Source organism: Macaca nemestrina, chromosome 7, assembly GCF_043159975.1.
Source record: "Macaca nemestrina isolate mMacNem1 chromosome 7, mMacNem.hap1, whole genome shotgun sequence".
Lineage (NCBI taxonomy): Eukaryota > Metazoa > Chordata > Mammalia > Primates > Cercopithecidae > Macaca > Macaca nemestrina.
This window is the reverse complement of record NC_092131.1, coordinates 150,333,854-150,347,657: the sequence shown is the minus strand read 5'-3', so window position 1 is coordinate 150,347,657 and position 13,804 is coordinate 150,333,854. Positions and strand designations below refer to the sequence as shown.

At 40.0% G+C, this 13,804-nt stretch overlaps 1 protein-coding gene across 2 annotated transcripts in view; it reads left to right on the top strand.

Annotated features, from left to right (window-relative positions):
* The window catches only part of LOC105490244 (tropomodulin 3), an 80,022-nt gene that overhangs the window by 5,741 nt on the left and 60,477 nt on the right, over positions 1–13,804 (top strand). The window contains exon 2 of one of the 2 annotated variants that reach the window (XM_071066841.1): positions 12,092–12,187. The exons of the other annotated variant lie outside the window; for it this stretch is intronic. The gene's annotated coding sequence lies outside the window, so the exon portion shown is untranslated. The remainder of the gene's footprint in view (positions 1–12,091; positions 12,188–13,804) is intronic. 2 annotated transcript variants of the gene reach the window in all.

Below are 13,804 nucleotides of genomic sequence, written 5' to 3'. Positions count from 1 at the left end.
CTATGCAGCATCTTTTTTTGTGAATTGTTTGTTCAAGTCTTACCTAGTCTTTCATTGGGTCATTCATCTTTTTATTGTTTGTAGGAGCTCTTTATATATTCAAGGTACAAGTTCTTTGTCATGTATGTAGATAGATGTGTTGGCATTTTTTTTTTTTACACAGTCTGTCCCTTGTCTACTTCCTCAATGATATTGTGATGAGCAGAAATTTTTAATTTTTATAGTCTGTTTTATCAATTTTTTGTATTATGGCTAGTGTTTTTTGTCCTGACCAATAAATTTTTACCTGTGCCCAGGATTGCGAAGAAAGCTTTTTCTTCTAGAAGCTTTATTTTTCTAAGTTTTTCATTTGGGTCTGTGATTGATCTCAAAGTAATTATTATTGTGTTATAATTAAGATAGGGGTTTGGGTTCATTTTCCCCCTGGATATCCAGTTGTTCCAGCGACATAGGTTTAAGAAAACTTTAGGCCGGGCGCGGAGGCTCACGCCTGTAATCCCAGCACTTTGGGAGGCCGAGACGGGCGGATCACAAGGTCAGGAGATTGAGACCATCCTGGCTAACACGGTGAAACCCCGTCTCTACTAAAAAATACAAAAAACTAGCTGGGCGAGGTGGCGGGCGTCTGTAGTCCCAGCTACTCGGGAGGCTGAGGCAGGAGAATGGCGTAAACCCGGGAGGCGGAGCTTGCAGTGAGCTGAGATCCGGCCACTGCATTCCAGCCTGGGCGACAGAGCAAGACTCCGTCTCCAAAAAAAAAAAAAAAAAAAAGAAAACTTTAAACATAGGTTTAAGAAAAACTTTCCTTTCTCGGCCAGGAGTGGTGGCTCACACCTGTAATCCCAGCACTTTGGGAGACCAAGGCAGGCAGATCACTTGAGCCTAGGAGTTTGAGACCAGCCTGGGCAACATGACAAAACTCCATTTCTACTAAAAATACAAAAATTAGCCAGGAGTACTGGCATGCACCTATAGTCCCAGCTGCCTGGGGGGCTGAGGCAGGCAGATCATCTGAGGGAGGTGGAGCCTGCAGTGAGCTGTTATCGTGCCACTGTACTCCAGCCTGAGTGACAGAGTAAGACCCTGTCTCAAGACAAAACAAAATAAACCTCTTTTTTGTTTGTTTGTTTTTCTCCATTAGATTGACTTGACATCTTAGCTCATCAGCTGAGCTACTTTGCATTTTAGTTGTGCTTATATTATCAGTTTCTTAAGCATGGACCCTGATCTTAAAAATAAAATTTCTATGCTCCTCTTCCAGATTGGGACTTGACTGAGATTGATCCAGGGCTAGTTACCATATATTTCCCCCCCGTTTTGTTTTTCTGCTGTTGTCCCCAAGATTTAGTTTCTTGGAGAAAAATTACAGACCCCTACACAGAAATGGACCAAGGGAGATGTGTAGGATTTCACCTCTGCAAGGCTTTTGGTGCAGGTGGGCTCTTCTGGTAGTCTTCAGCACACCCTCTATGCTTGCCTCTCCTCTGCCACTTTTCTTGAACCCCCATTATTATTCCTTGTCAAGTCATCTCACTTTCTGCTTTCCTTAGACATTGGCCAACATTCCAAGTGATATAGTGTGCCCTCCACCAGAGAATAGCTGCCACTGCTTTAAGCCCCTTAACCTTCCCTCCTACCTCAGAAGAAACTGTTTCCTCTTTTCTTCTCTCACTGCCTGAATCTGGTCTAGCACACAAGGGGAGCCTCTGCAGAAATGTTATTTGAACTGGTCCCTGAAAGATGTGAAAGGATTTGAACATGAGAAAGAGTGCAAAAGGACATTTCCTGTGTAATGAACCGTGTGATGTAAGGGCTGCAGGCGGAAGAGCATGGAGGCATACTTACTTCTGTGTGACACAGGGTGTGTGAAGATTGCTCCTTTCCCTTTACTTCTTCTTGCCCTGGCTTCCCTCCCAGCCCCAAGCTTTTTCAGCCTGTGCTTTGATCTCTTTGCTTAGTATATACTTCTCCACCCCTCTCTGTCTAGCTAATTCTGTCCCTCCCTGACCACCCACAGTGATCTCTGAATTTCTGTACACTAATAGCTAGTACCATTCTTTTGGCAGTTAATTATATATTTTCTTGGGAAAAAAAAAAAAAGCACTTTATGTGCATGTCTCATTTTCCCAAATAGAGTATATTAGTCAAGGTGTTTAGGTCTCAGGGAACACAAACCGACTTTAGCTAGCTTGCTAGATGGTATGGTGGCAGAGCTGGGAGTTGTAGTGCGTTACTATAGTAAGGCCGCTGAGGTCCCTGAAATGACCTACAGCTGGAACCCAGAGCAGACACTTTGAAAGTCTCTGTCCTCTCTCTGCTTGTGGGGCTCTCTTGGGCTTCTTTCTGTACCTCTGCTCCGTTTTAGGACATTAATTTTGATTTTAAAAAAGTAGTATGCATTACTATGTAATTTATCTTGATTGCTGAGCTTTTTGCACCCTGTTAAGTCTTGTGCCTGAGGCAGGTGCCTCTCCTTTCTTTCTTCCCTCTAGCCCCAGCCCTGCTTCATTCTCTTCCCTACAGACTGACCTGTGCTTTCCCCTTAGCTTCAGCTTCAAGGTGACTGGCTTGTTATGGTAGTGTCTCCAGACTTAGTGATAACCTTATATCTCAACTTGAGTTTTGTCTCCCAGCTTTGCCGATTCCTGGAGAAGAATTGAATTTGGTCCATCCTGGTTAGATTAAGGGTGGTGACCCCTGTACCAAACAGCTGTGAAAAATGGGACATTGTTATGTTGTTGCTTTGGCTGTATATTTCACAGGGACTGGAGTAAGGTGTGGGTTCCCACACACAAGGAGGTTTGGGGTTGTTCATCTCAAAACATGCTTATTTTGATGTCAGAAGGAAGTGACTATACCTTCTCTTTTTTGGTATGTTCCCTGCATCTGGCAGATTGACAGCTAAGAAATAGATGTAATTCTCTCTCTCTTTTTTTTTTTTTCCATTTTGTTTTGTTTTTGAGACTGGGTCTCACTCTGTTGCCTAGGCTGGAGTGCAGGTGTGATCATAGCTCCCTGCAACCTCTGCCTCCCAGGCTCAAACAATCCTCCCGCCTTAGCCTCCCCAAGTAGCTGAAACTATAGGTACGTGCCACCATGCCTGGCTAATTTTTTTTGTATTTTTTATAGAGATGGGGTCTCTTTATGTTGCCCAGGCTGGTCTCAAACTCTTGGGCTCAAGCAATCCTCCCGCCTCGGCCTCCCAAATTGCTGGGATTACCAATGTGAGCCACCACACTCAGTCTTCTCTTATTTAGTGTCTGTTTATTCCTATGACTGACCATTTGATCATTAGGATTAACTTTTAGGTATAATAGTCAATTCAGAACAATTTTTTTTTTTCAAGACAGGCTTTCGCTCTGTCATCCAGGCTAGAGTGCAGGTGTGATCATAGCTCACTGCAGCCTTGAACTCCTGAGTTCAAACAATCCTCCTGCCTCAGGCTCCCAAGTAGCTGGGACTACAATTTGTACACCACCACACCTGGCTAATTTTTCTAGTGAGCAATATTTGTAATACTTAAAATGAATTACTAAAATTTGTATTATCATTTGGAAATTTTCTAATTTTATAGCAGATTAAATATTTTTTAAACATTACTTTTGAAATTTGTTTCCCAGTTCAGAAAGAATAGGGGAGTAGAATATTGATAATCAAAGAATGACAATACAGTACAACTTTACTGACTCTGCTCCCAGCCCCATTAGGATATGATAAAACTAAGTACTCACATCATTGATCTCAATGCTTACTGAGTCCCCTTATATTACTTTATTTTATGTTAATTTAGTGTCTGTCACGTTGCAGGCACTGTGTTAGGGGCTGATAATGTAAAAGTAGGTCCTTGCCTTCAAAGTGCTCACAATCTATGGTGGAAGTAGATATTTATGCAACTGATTACGGTCTGGTGAGATAAATGTTGATAGAAGTGTGGGCAAAGTGGTGGCTAGCACCTCTCTTCTATTGTTTTCTTTGTGTACATCGATCTCTCACTCTTCTATATTCTCTTTAGTTTCCAACTCTCTCAATCTCTGCAATTAATTGCTTATATTATGTGGATCAGAGTATAGTATGAATAATATCTCATTTACTTAATATAACTAGTGAAGTGTTCCTTAAAAATGAAGATAATATTTAATGAAGATAATATTGACTATTGATCACGTGCTCTGTGTTAGGTACTATTCTAAGTGATGTATATATGTTATCCTCATTTAACAAATTAACATATCAATCCCATGAGATAGTTACTCTGAGTATTATTCTTATTTTACAGATGAGAAAACAGAGGGACAAAACAATAGTTCAGTATCTTGCCCAAGGTTATAAAGTTAGCAAGAAGTCAAAATCTTTTTTGTAAGTTATTTTAAATGTCATTTTAAAAATAAGATGTATTATAATAATTTCTCCTGCCCTTCTTAAATGGAGTCCCTGCTTAATTTAGCCAAAATGATGTGGGAAATATCGACTTTAGAATTCATTTTCTTTGCACAATTTATTGTACTGTGCTATTGAATTCCCTTCTGAGATTGTTGAAGTTTATAGGCTCTTAGAAACTGCATTAAATTGTCCCACACTTTTGTGTTTTGGTTAGTTGGTAGCTTTTCCTTCTCTTTTATATCCAGCTGTGGCTTGTTGCTGTCACCTAATATCACTTAATTTGCATCTATTAATGTGTAGTGTCTAGTATCGTAAAACTAAAAACATGGCAAAAATTGAGTATTTTTTAGAGGAAGTGTGATATTGTGTAAAAATGTATGGCTTTTAGGGTCAGGTTCAAATCTCACATCCGCTATTGAAACGTATATATCCTTCAGCAGGCTCTTAGCCTTTCTGAGCCTCAGTGTCTTCATTTGTAAATTGGAGATAGAACTGTTTTGCAAGGTTATTATGAGGAGATGTGTACGATAAAGTGCCTGGCATTTTAACACGTATATAAACAAAAATTGATGCCTTTCTTTTTCACTTCATTATAATATGATATGGGACATGATCCCTTTATTCTGAGAGACTAAAGTAAAAAATGAAATAAATGTTTTCCTATGATGTAATTAAGATATAACGAGTTTTATTCTGTCACTAAAGATAATAATTGATAGTTGTTGTCATAAGTGTTAATTTTAGAAATATTATCCTGAACTCCTGTTTTGGGTCCTTCTACTAAGCTCTCAGCAACCTCCTCTGTTTGCCTGCATTATTGTCTTTTACTTGTGTGTGGCTCCCTTGATTTCCCTCATTTGATATTAAAGGAAAAATGTCCTTTAGCCCCCATTTAAAGAACCTATCCCAAAGCAGACCTTATGTCTTGGAGACTGTGAACCAAGCTTCTTGGCCAATAGCAATGATTTCTAAGACTTCCCTTCTTTCATCAGTTCTGCTTTCTTTAGCTATCACCAGTCTTAAGTATTAATTTGTTTTTCTTTCTGCCTCCACCCCCTCCCATTTCTCCTTTCTCTGAAACTATCCCCAATCCCCACTTAGCTGTATGGTTCTCATTATTTCAGTAGTTTTATATGGTTTGGGGTTTTTTAAATTATTATTTTGAGATGGAGCCTCATTCTGTCACACAGGCTAGAGTGCAGTGGCACGATCTTGGCTCACTGCAACCTCTGCCTCCTGTGTTCAAACAATTCTCCTAACCCAGCCTCCCAAGTTGCTGGGACTACAGACATGGGCCACCATGCCTGGCTAATTTTTTTATATATACTTGTAGTAGAGACGGAGTTTCACCATGTTGGCCAGGCTGGTCTCGAACTCCTGACCTCAAGTGATCCACCCACCTTGGCCTCCCAAAGTGCTGGGATTACAGGTGTGAGCCACTGTGCCCGGCCTGGTTTGGCTTTTTATTATATGTTTGTGTGTACTTTCCAAAGGCTATATTGTGGTAGTTCTTATCATTTATAGTGAACTGTCTATCTTAACATCATGAGGCATTTCTACTTCTGTGCCAGAGGCTTTGTGCCTGCTATCTTGAAACTGCCAATGAAAACCTGGTGAATACCCCTCTCCCCTCACTTTACTGGACTGCATGCTGTTTCTCCATAGGTGAATACCCTAGCTCATGTCACCAGATTACTTTTTTAAAAAACAATTTTATCGGCCGGGCGCAGTAGCTCACACCTGTAATCCCAGCACTTTGGGAGGCCGAGGCAGGCGGATCACGAGGTCAGGAGATCAAGACCATCCTGGCTAACACGGTGAAACCCCATCTCTACTGAAAATACAAAAAAATTAGCTGGGCATGGTGGTGGGCACCTGTAGTCCCAGCTACTCGGGAGGCTGAGGCAGGAGAATGGCGTGAACCTGGGAGGCAGAGCTTGCACTCCAGCCTGGACGACAGAACAAGCCTCCATCTCAAAAAAAAACAAAAAAAAACCACGCTTTTATCAAGGCATAATTTATATACCATCAACTTTAAGTATACAGCTTGATGATAACAAATTACTTTTCCTAGCAAGCCCTCTTCCGAGCTGTCTGTGGTGTGTAAGTCATCTTGCCCTTTCTCTTTGTGTTCCAAAAATTGCTTATGGGGGGTTGTGTGGATGTCGATTGTGGCTGCTGTGTGGTTACTTACAAGTGCCCTGTTGGTTATTTTTCAGCTATTCATTCTGGATATCATAGAACCTCATTAGGCATGAGCTTTTCTGCATTTAGGGCCTAGGGTCAAGGTAGTGGGGCAGTGTCATTTTCTTGAAGAATTGACTCTCTTTTGCCCTACTGTTGGCTGAGTTCATGCTTTTATCCCACCTCATGAGAATTATACCCTAACTCCAGGAGTTACCAAATCTCTTTTTGAGTAGTAGTATATTCCCCACCTCCCTCATGAAGTACAAAATACGTTATGCAAATTTTAGGCTTGTATCTCTTGAAAAACCTATTGTAACTACTACTACTCTTTCAATCTGAAAATTAATTGTGATAATAAAACTTTATATATCTCCAGGCCCCTGAAGTTGATTAGAGTAATTCTAGTGGTATCTCTAAGTCAGAAGTGTGCCGTGTCTCTGAAGGTGCGTGTGAATGCCTTCACCATGTAGGAGTGAGGCATGGTCCATTGAGGAGCATTCATTCATACCAGCTGGGGCACCATACTCAGGACTCAGTGGTGAGCAGTGGGGCTAGATGGTGTGCCACACCTGGAGCACTGCTGACCTTGAGAGGAGGAAAAAGAGTAGTCAGAGTTGGAAGAGCTAGGAAGGGCTTTGGAGAGGACAGACTTCAGCTAGTCTTTGAATTGTGCAGTGTGCGGATAAGATAGAGAAGTGAAATTTGGGCCTGGGGTAAAAAGGATTGTTTAAGAAGAGTGACACCATTGTGGGAAACCAATGAGGCAGCCAGGTGAAAATGAAGTTTGGGTATCTGTGAGGCCCTGAGGAATCTAGCCTGGTTAAAGCAGAGGATTCTTAGAGCAAGTAGGAAGGGGTGTTTTATCAAAATCACCCAAGAAACTGTCAAACTACAAACACCTAACAAGAAACGTTTCTAAGTAAACGAGTAAAATCTTAAAAGCAGTGTTTTATGTGACTATAGGAAAGATGCAGATGTTAGAGCAGGAAAACAAGAGCTTAGAGTCAGTTTGCTTGTCTAGAGCCTGGTGTGACAGAGGTCTTAGTAAAGCAGTATTTTTTTACTTCTCTTTATGAGGTTCCAGAAATTTCTCTAGATCCTAGAACCTTTCCTGGGAAGGGGCAGGGCTTAGAGACGTAGGGCTTTGAAGAGCCTGCATAGGACTTTAGAAAGTTGTTTCTCTTGATGTTTCCTTAGGGAAAAGGTTTTGAGAAAACATACCCCAAAACTGGCCTCAATCCCAGTTTCAGGATTTCACTTAAATAGGGCCTTTGGTCCAAAGCTGTGGAACTTGGGAGAATATATAATTACATATTTTTTAAAATGAGCTTTGCTATTCGTTTCACAGATTGCTAGTTTTTTGTTTGTTTTTTAAATAACGTTCTGAAATTCTAATAGGACTGTTTGATGGCTAATCGTTCTTTGTTTTTTCTACCAAAGCATTTCTTGCTATTACCTGAGTGTGGCATGCATAATTCTAAAGTCAGAGATAATATTTGTTGTTTTTTCATACACAGCATCAAAATGCAACAAATGATTGAATTGTCCTTTAAATTAAAAATAAAATTAATAAATGCACATGGTACAAAACTCCTGGGGTCCTCCTGGATATATAGCAAATGCTGAGTGAACCCTCTCACTTGTATCCTCAGCTAACTAGTTTGTCTGTGGTTCTTGTGGATCCTTCCAGAGTTATTCTCAAGCACTTGTTTTTAAAAGTTGATTATTTAGATTTCGAAGGACCTTGGAGGTCTTTTGTTAACCAGTAGACTTTCTTGAGGTACTAGAAAAAAGTGGGCCAAAAAAAGTGGGCCACATTTGAGGAATAGATGTCAATGAATGATGGGGTGAGGAGAACCCTCTGAAACTCCGTAAAATATCACCTTCTGTGGTTAAAGCCTTTATGAAACCTGTTTCCCAAAGGCCTCTTTCCAAATTCCAAGTCCATTTTTCTAACCTGTTTTTTCTTATTCTGAAGTCTTTTTTCTAATATCTTTCAGTACTCTTCTCCTCTTGAGAGTCTTGGTTATAAAATTTAATCAAAATAAAGAGAGGCAGTAGTTAAATACTTTTAAATTTATTTTAATAAAAGAAAAGGAAATAAAGACCAAGGCAGAAATGAATGTGCTACTTTAGTATTCATACTACATTGACAGAATTTATATTTAATTTTGTGATTGAAACTTTTTGCATTCATTCCTATGATTTCTGATATGTAGGGAATTCATGTTTTTGTGGAAACATGTCTGACTTTATTATGGAAATCAATGTGAAAATAGAAAATCAGCTGTATAAATTTGCTTTATTTGGTGAGTTTTCAGGAAAGTGTTAATATGGTCATACTACTGTAACTTTTTTTCCCTCTACTACTTAATAACATTGGCTCATGCTTGACTTCATTGTTTACTTTGTTCACTTTTTAAGTCTATCTGGTTCTGGTTTTTCAAGTCACTTTCCTGAAGTATTTCAGCTTTTGTATGTGCATATCTAGCATGATTCAGCTTTCATATTTTTCCTTTTTACTTATGCATTGTTCACCTTGGCAGTGATGAAGGCACATCAGTATTTTTTTCCCCCAAGACTGGGTTAAATGGTGTTTCCTTAAAATCATAGACAATTAGAATTAGCAGAGACCTGAGTCCATCAGGCTCAGGGATAAAATGAATAGGTTTCAACCTTTGCCAAATCTCATCTACTGGTAGTAGCTGCCTAAGGACTGAGGGAGGATCTGTGCTCAGTGAAAAAAAGGCTGATTTGCTGTGTTTGTCATGGATGTGGAAGAGTCACCTGTCAGAACCAGGACTATATTTTAGCTATTCTTCATCTAGCCCAGGAAACTAAGAAGAGATTAAAGTCAGAACCCCTAAATCCATAGAGCTGCTCACCCTCAGTTTGATGCTGGGAGCTAACTAAGTGCTAGACTTTCTCTCCTGAAGAATTTTGGTTCCAGCCAGGCACAGTGGCTCACATGTGTAATTCTGTGTTTTGGGAGGCTGAGGTGGGAGCATCGCTTGAGCTCAGGAGTTGAGACCAGCCTGGGCAACATAGTGAGGCCTCATCTCTACAAAAAATTAAAAAATAGCTGGACATGGTTGGCACACACTTGTAGTCCCAGCTATTCAGTAAGCTGAGGTGGGAGAATCGGTTGAGTTCGGAAGGTCGAGGCCACAGTGAGCTGTGGTCACTCCAGCCTGGGTGACAGTGGGATACCCTGTCTCAAAAAATAAAACAAGAGAAGAATTTTGGTTTCATCTGGGTTTTGTTTGTTTTTCCTCCTCTGGTGATAATTGAATCCTATTAATTACATAGGTTTGTCACAGTTTGTTACAGAATTTCAGAGTAGTCAGTCAAGGAGTCAGAAGGTACAGAAAGTTCTCCTTATTCTAGCAAAGAAAGGGAGCTTGAGTTATATAATCTAGCTAAAATTAAAAACTTTTAATCTATTTTTAAGACTGAAGATTTTTCCATTAAAATTTAAAAATGCACTACTTGCTGAGCTCAGTGGCTCACACCTATAATCCCAGCACTTTGGGAGGCCGAGGCAGATGGATTACTTGAGCCCAGGAGTTTGAGACCAGTCTGGGCAACATGGTAAAACCCCATTTCTACAAAAAAAAAAAAAATTAAAAAATTAAAAAATAAAAATTAGCCAGACATAGTGGCACGCACCTATTGTCCCAGTTACTTGAGAGGCTGAAGTGGGAGGATTGCTTGAGCCCGGGAGTTCGAGGCTGCAGTGAGCCATGATCATGCCACTAGACTCTGGCCTGGTTAACAAAGTGAGACCCTGTCTCAAAAAAAAAAAAGCAAACAAAACCCAAATCTAGTTTGAAGCCCAGGAAATTTGGAAGGATTGAAACTGAGGAAAAATAATACCTTTTGTTCACTGCATAACGTTCAACTTGCTCTCAGCATGATTTCTTTTAGACCTGGCCTAGTTTATTTTAGGTTTTATGTGTTCTTCAATGCTTACTAACTTGGTGGATTAAGAAAATTCTTGCAAGAGGAAGAATGAGTCATGGTGATACTTCCCTTTGGGGGAGAGAAAGAAAACCCTCAGATTAATCTCACCATTATGCACTTGGCATGGATTCAGCATTTTGATTGATGGCTGAGCTCTGATAAATCTTTCCCTGTAAGCCACTTCATATCATATTTAGTTTTGTTCACAGTAGGACTGGTAGAAGTCTCTTTTTCAGTTAACCAGCCTCTGTAACCTTATTACTGTCAGAGACTTGTTCGTATGATGTCATTTCTTTTTAAAGATATTTTGAGTTTGCAACAACTGGGAAAAAAACATTTCCCAGTCTACCCAGTCTATTAAACAAACAAACCGAAAAATTAAAAACTGAAAAACATTTGGTGCCGAGAAACTGGATATGCTAAGGGTGTGGCTCTTTTGGCATCCATGTTTGGTATGCACAGAGTGGGTTTGGTTCCTCTTTGACCTTGCCCTGTGTCTCTGATGCTGCAGCTCCACTAAGAAGAAAAAGGGGAGGTGGGATAGGACTGGGAGCTGGTTTGCTACTATTCATCAGAAAAGGAAGTGGGGCACCTACAAGAGAGCCACAAAGTCTCTCAGCAGGGTCTTGTTGAAAGATTGTTTTTGAAAAAGGTGATACGAATAACCTGTTAAGTATTTTCTTGTAGTAATCACAGAACTGATCTGGCTACTTTCTACTTTAAGGTAGTCCTCCGTGACCTGTGTCTAATTACATCTCCTTTATTCTAGCCCTAACAAATTTTTCTGCACTGCCTTCAGATTTCTAACTGTTTTCTCTGCAATCTATAGATTTCATTTTTTAAAATGTAAGATGGCATTAGTAGCAATGGCAGGAAAAACAGGGCTACATAGTTTATCCCATACGTAGGTTGATTATTTTCCGTGGGACTTTTACACAGAATAATCAACCACTATTTTTTTCAAACAACTGTGTGCAAAGCAGCTATCTCACTGAGCTGTGCTAATATCTGAGACAACAAGCGATAGCATCCCCAAAATGCCACAAAAATCATTAAAATACTGTCTTTTAGGCTTCACTGTATAGAAGAGTCAGTGAACCGAACAAAAGGATAAATTTAGCATCCAGTGTATTTTCTTTAAAAAAAGTCTTAGCCAGGAATGGTGGCTCACGCTTATAATTCCAGCACTTTGAGGGTCTGAAGCAGGAGGATCACTTGAAGCCGAGAGACCATTCTGGGCAAAGCAAGACCCCATCTCTATCCTCCTCCATTTACTATCAAAGTAATATACATTATATACAACTACAATAAAATGGGCGTTTTTTTTAGAAGGTAAATATGTTTGCCAATACAGTGCTTTGAGCGTGGTGGGCACTGCTACAGTTTGAATGTCTGTACCTTCCTAAAATTCATATGCTAAAACCTAATCACCAATATGATGGTATTAGGAGGTGGGGCCTTTGAGAGGTGAGTAGGTTGTGAGGATAGAGCCTTCATGAGTAGGATTCGTGCCTTTATAAAAGAGGCCCTAGAGAGCTACCTTGCATTTCCATCATTTCAGGACACAGCTGGAAGGCTCCATCTGTGAATCAGAAAGTGGGCTCGCACCTGACTGAATCTGCTGGCGTCTTTTTGGACTTCTCAGCCTCTGGAAATTGTGAGAAATAAATTGCTGTGGTTTACAAGCTACCCAATTTGTGGTATTTTGTTATAGCAGCCCAAATGGGCTAAGACAGTCACTGAATATATTCTTTGTTTATAATTAGTGTTATTTAGAATTATAAGCTTATAAAAAGGATATGACCTTATGAGGTCTTGAAACTCCCTTGCCTTTGAGGAATCTGCCACATTGTCCCTGACAGATATTCATACTCAGCCTCAACAATCCCAAGAATACATAGATGACTGTCTTTACCTCAGCCTTCTCTATCAAAGAGAATGTTCCTCAAACCAGCAGAGATGAAACTCAACCTTAACATTAAATAGAAGAGTATTTTGATGTTTTGAATGTTAAAATCTCCAGCCAGAGATAACTTATTGTTGCATTATTTCCAGATTAATTTTGAACCATGTCCAAACAAAAAAGAAAAGGGAATGTCAATTTGAATTTTTCTAATTGAGGTAAATTGGAGCAGATACTTGGGAAATTGTTGGCCAGTGAACCGTATCTACTTCAAAAGATTACATGGATATTCATCCAAAGGGAATATTTTGATCCTAACTACTATTATCTAATATGTGTCAACATTGAAATAGTTTTGTTTAAAACTAAACATATATAATGACCAAAAGTTTTCTTCAGCATGAAACGATAAGACTGCCAGTCAATATCTGAAGCAAAGGCAAAGCTGAATTTAATGCTTACTGTAATAAGGGAGAGCAGTGCTGGCTAGACAGTTTCTCTAAGTAGAGCAGGCCAATTTCTTATTTTGGGGAATTGCGGAATTCAGGGATTGGCAAACTTTCTGAGGCCATAGCAGGTTAACATAATCTGTAGAAGTATGACTATGATTGACTGGCACTCAGTGGAGTGTTTGTTGGCGTATGTTCCCGATAAGCTGCTTTCAGAAGTTGGAAGGCTATTGCAATAGCCCAGATAGAAGGAGATGATGGCTTGGACCAGAGTGGAAGGAATCTGTGGAGATGGTAAAGACTACTATCTCTACTAAAAATACAAAAAAAATTAGCCAGACATGGTGGCTCACACCTGTAATCCCAGCTACTCAGGAGGCTCAAGAAGGAAAATCGCTTGAACTCAGGAGGCAGAGGTTGCAGTGAGCCGAGATCACACCACTGCATGTCAGCCTAGGTGACAGAACGAGACTCTGTCTCCAAAAAAAAGAAAAAAAAAAGATGAGGACTAAAAATTGACAATTGGATTTAGCACTGTGCTGGCAAGATCACTTTGGGTGGAGTGAGTGGTGGGGATGAAAGTCAGATGGGAGAATATTTGAGACAATAAGAGGGAGAGGACTCGAGGTACCAAATATAGACAGTTCTCTTAAGTTTGGCTGTAAAGCGGAGCCAAGAAGTAGGGTAGTGTCTGGAGAGGGATGTGAAGTAGAAGGAGAGTTTGTATGTTTTTTATTTGAGGTATGTATTACAGTCTGTGTGCTAATGGGCATGGTCCAGTAGAAAAAGAGCACAAGTACTGGATAGTTGTGCTCTTGTATAAATGTATACTGGAACCCTTGTATAAATGAGCAGGGATGGGATCTGGTTCCAAGAGGCAGATTGGCCTTGGGTAAGAGACTGGACAGTTTATCCATAACAG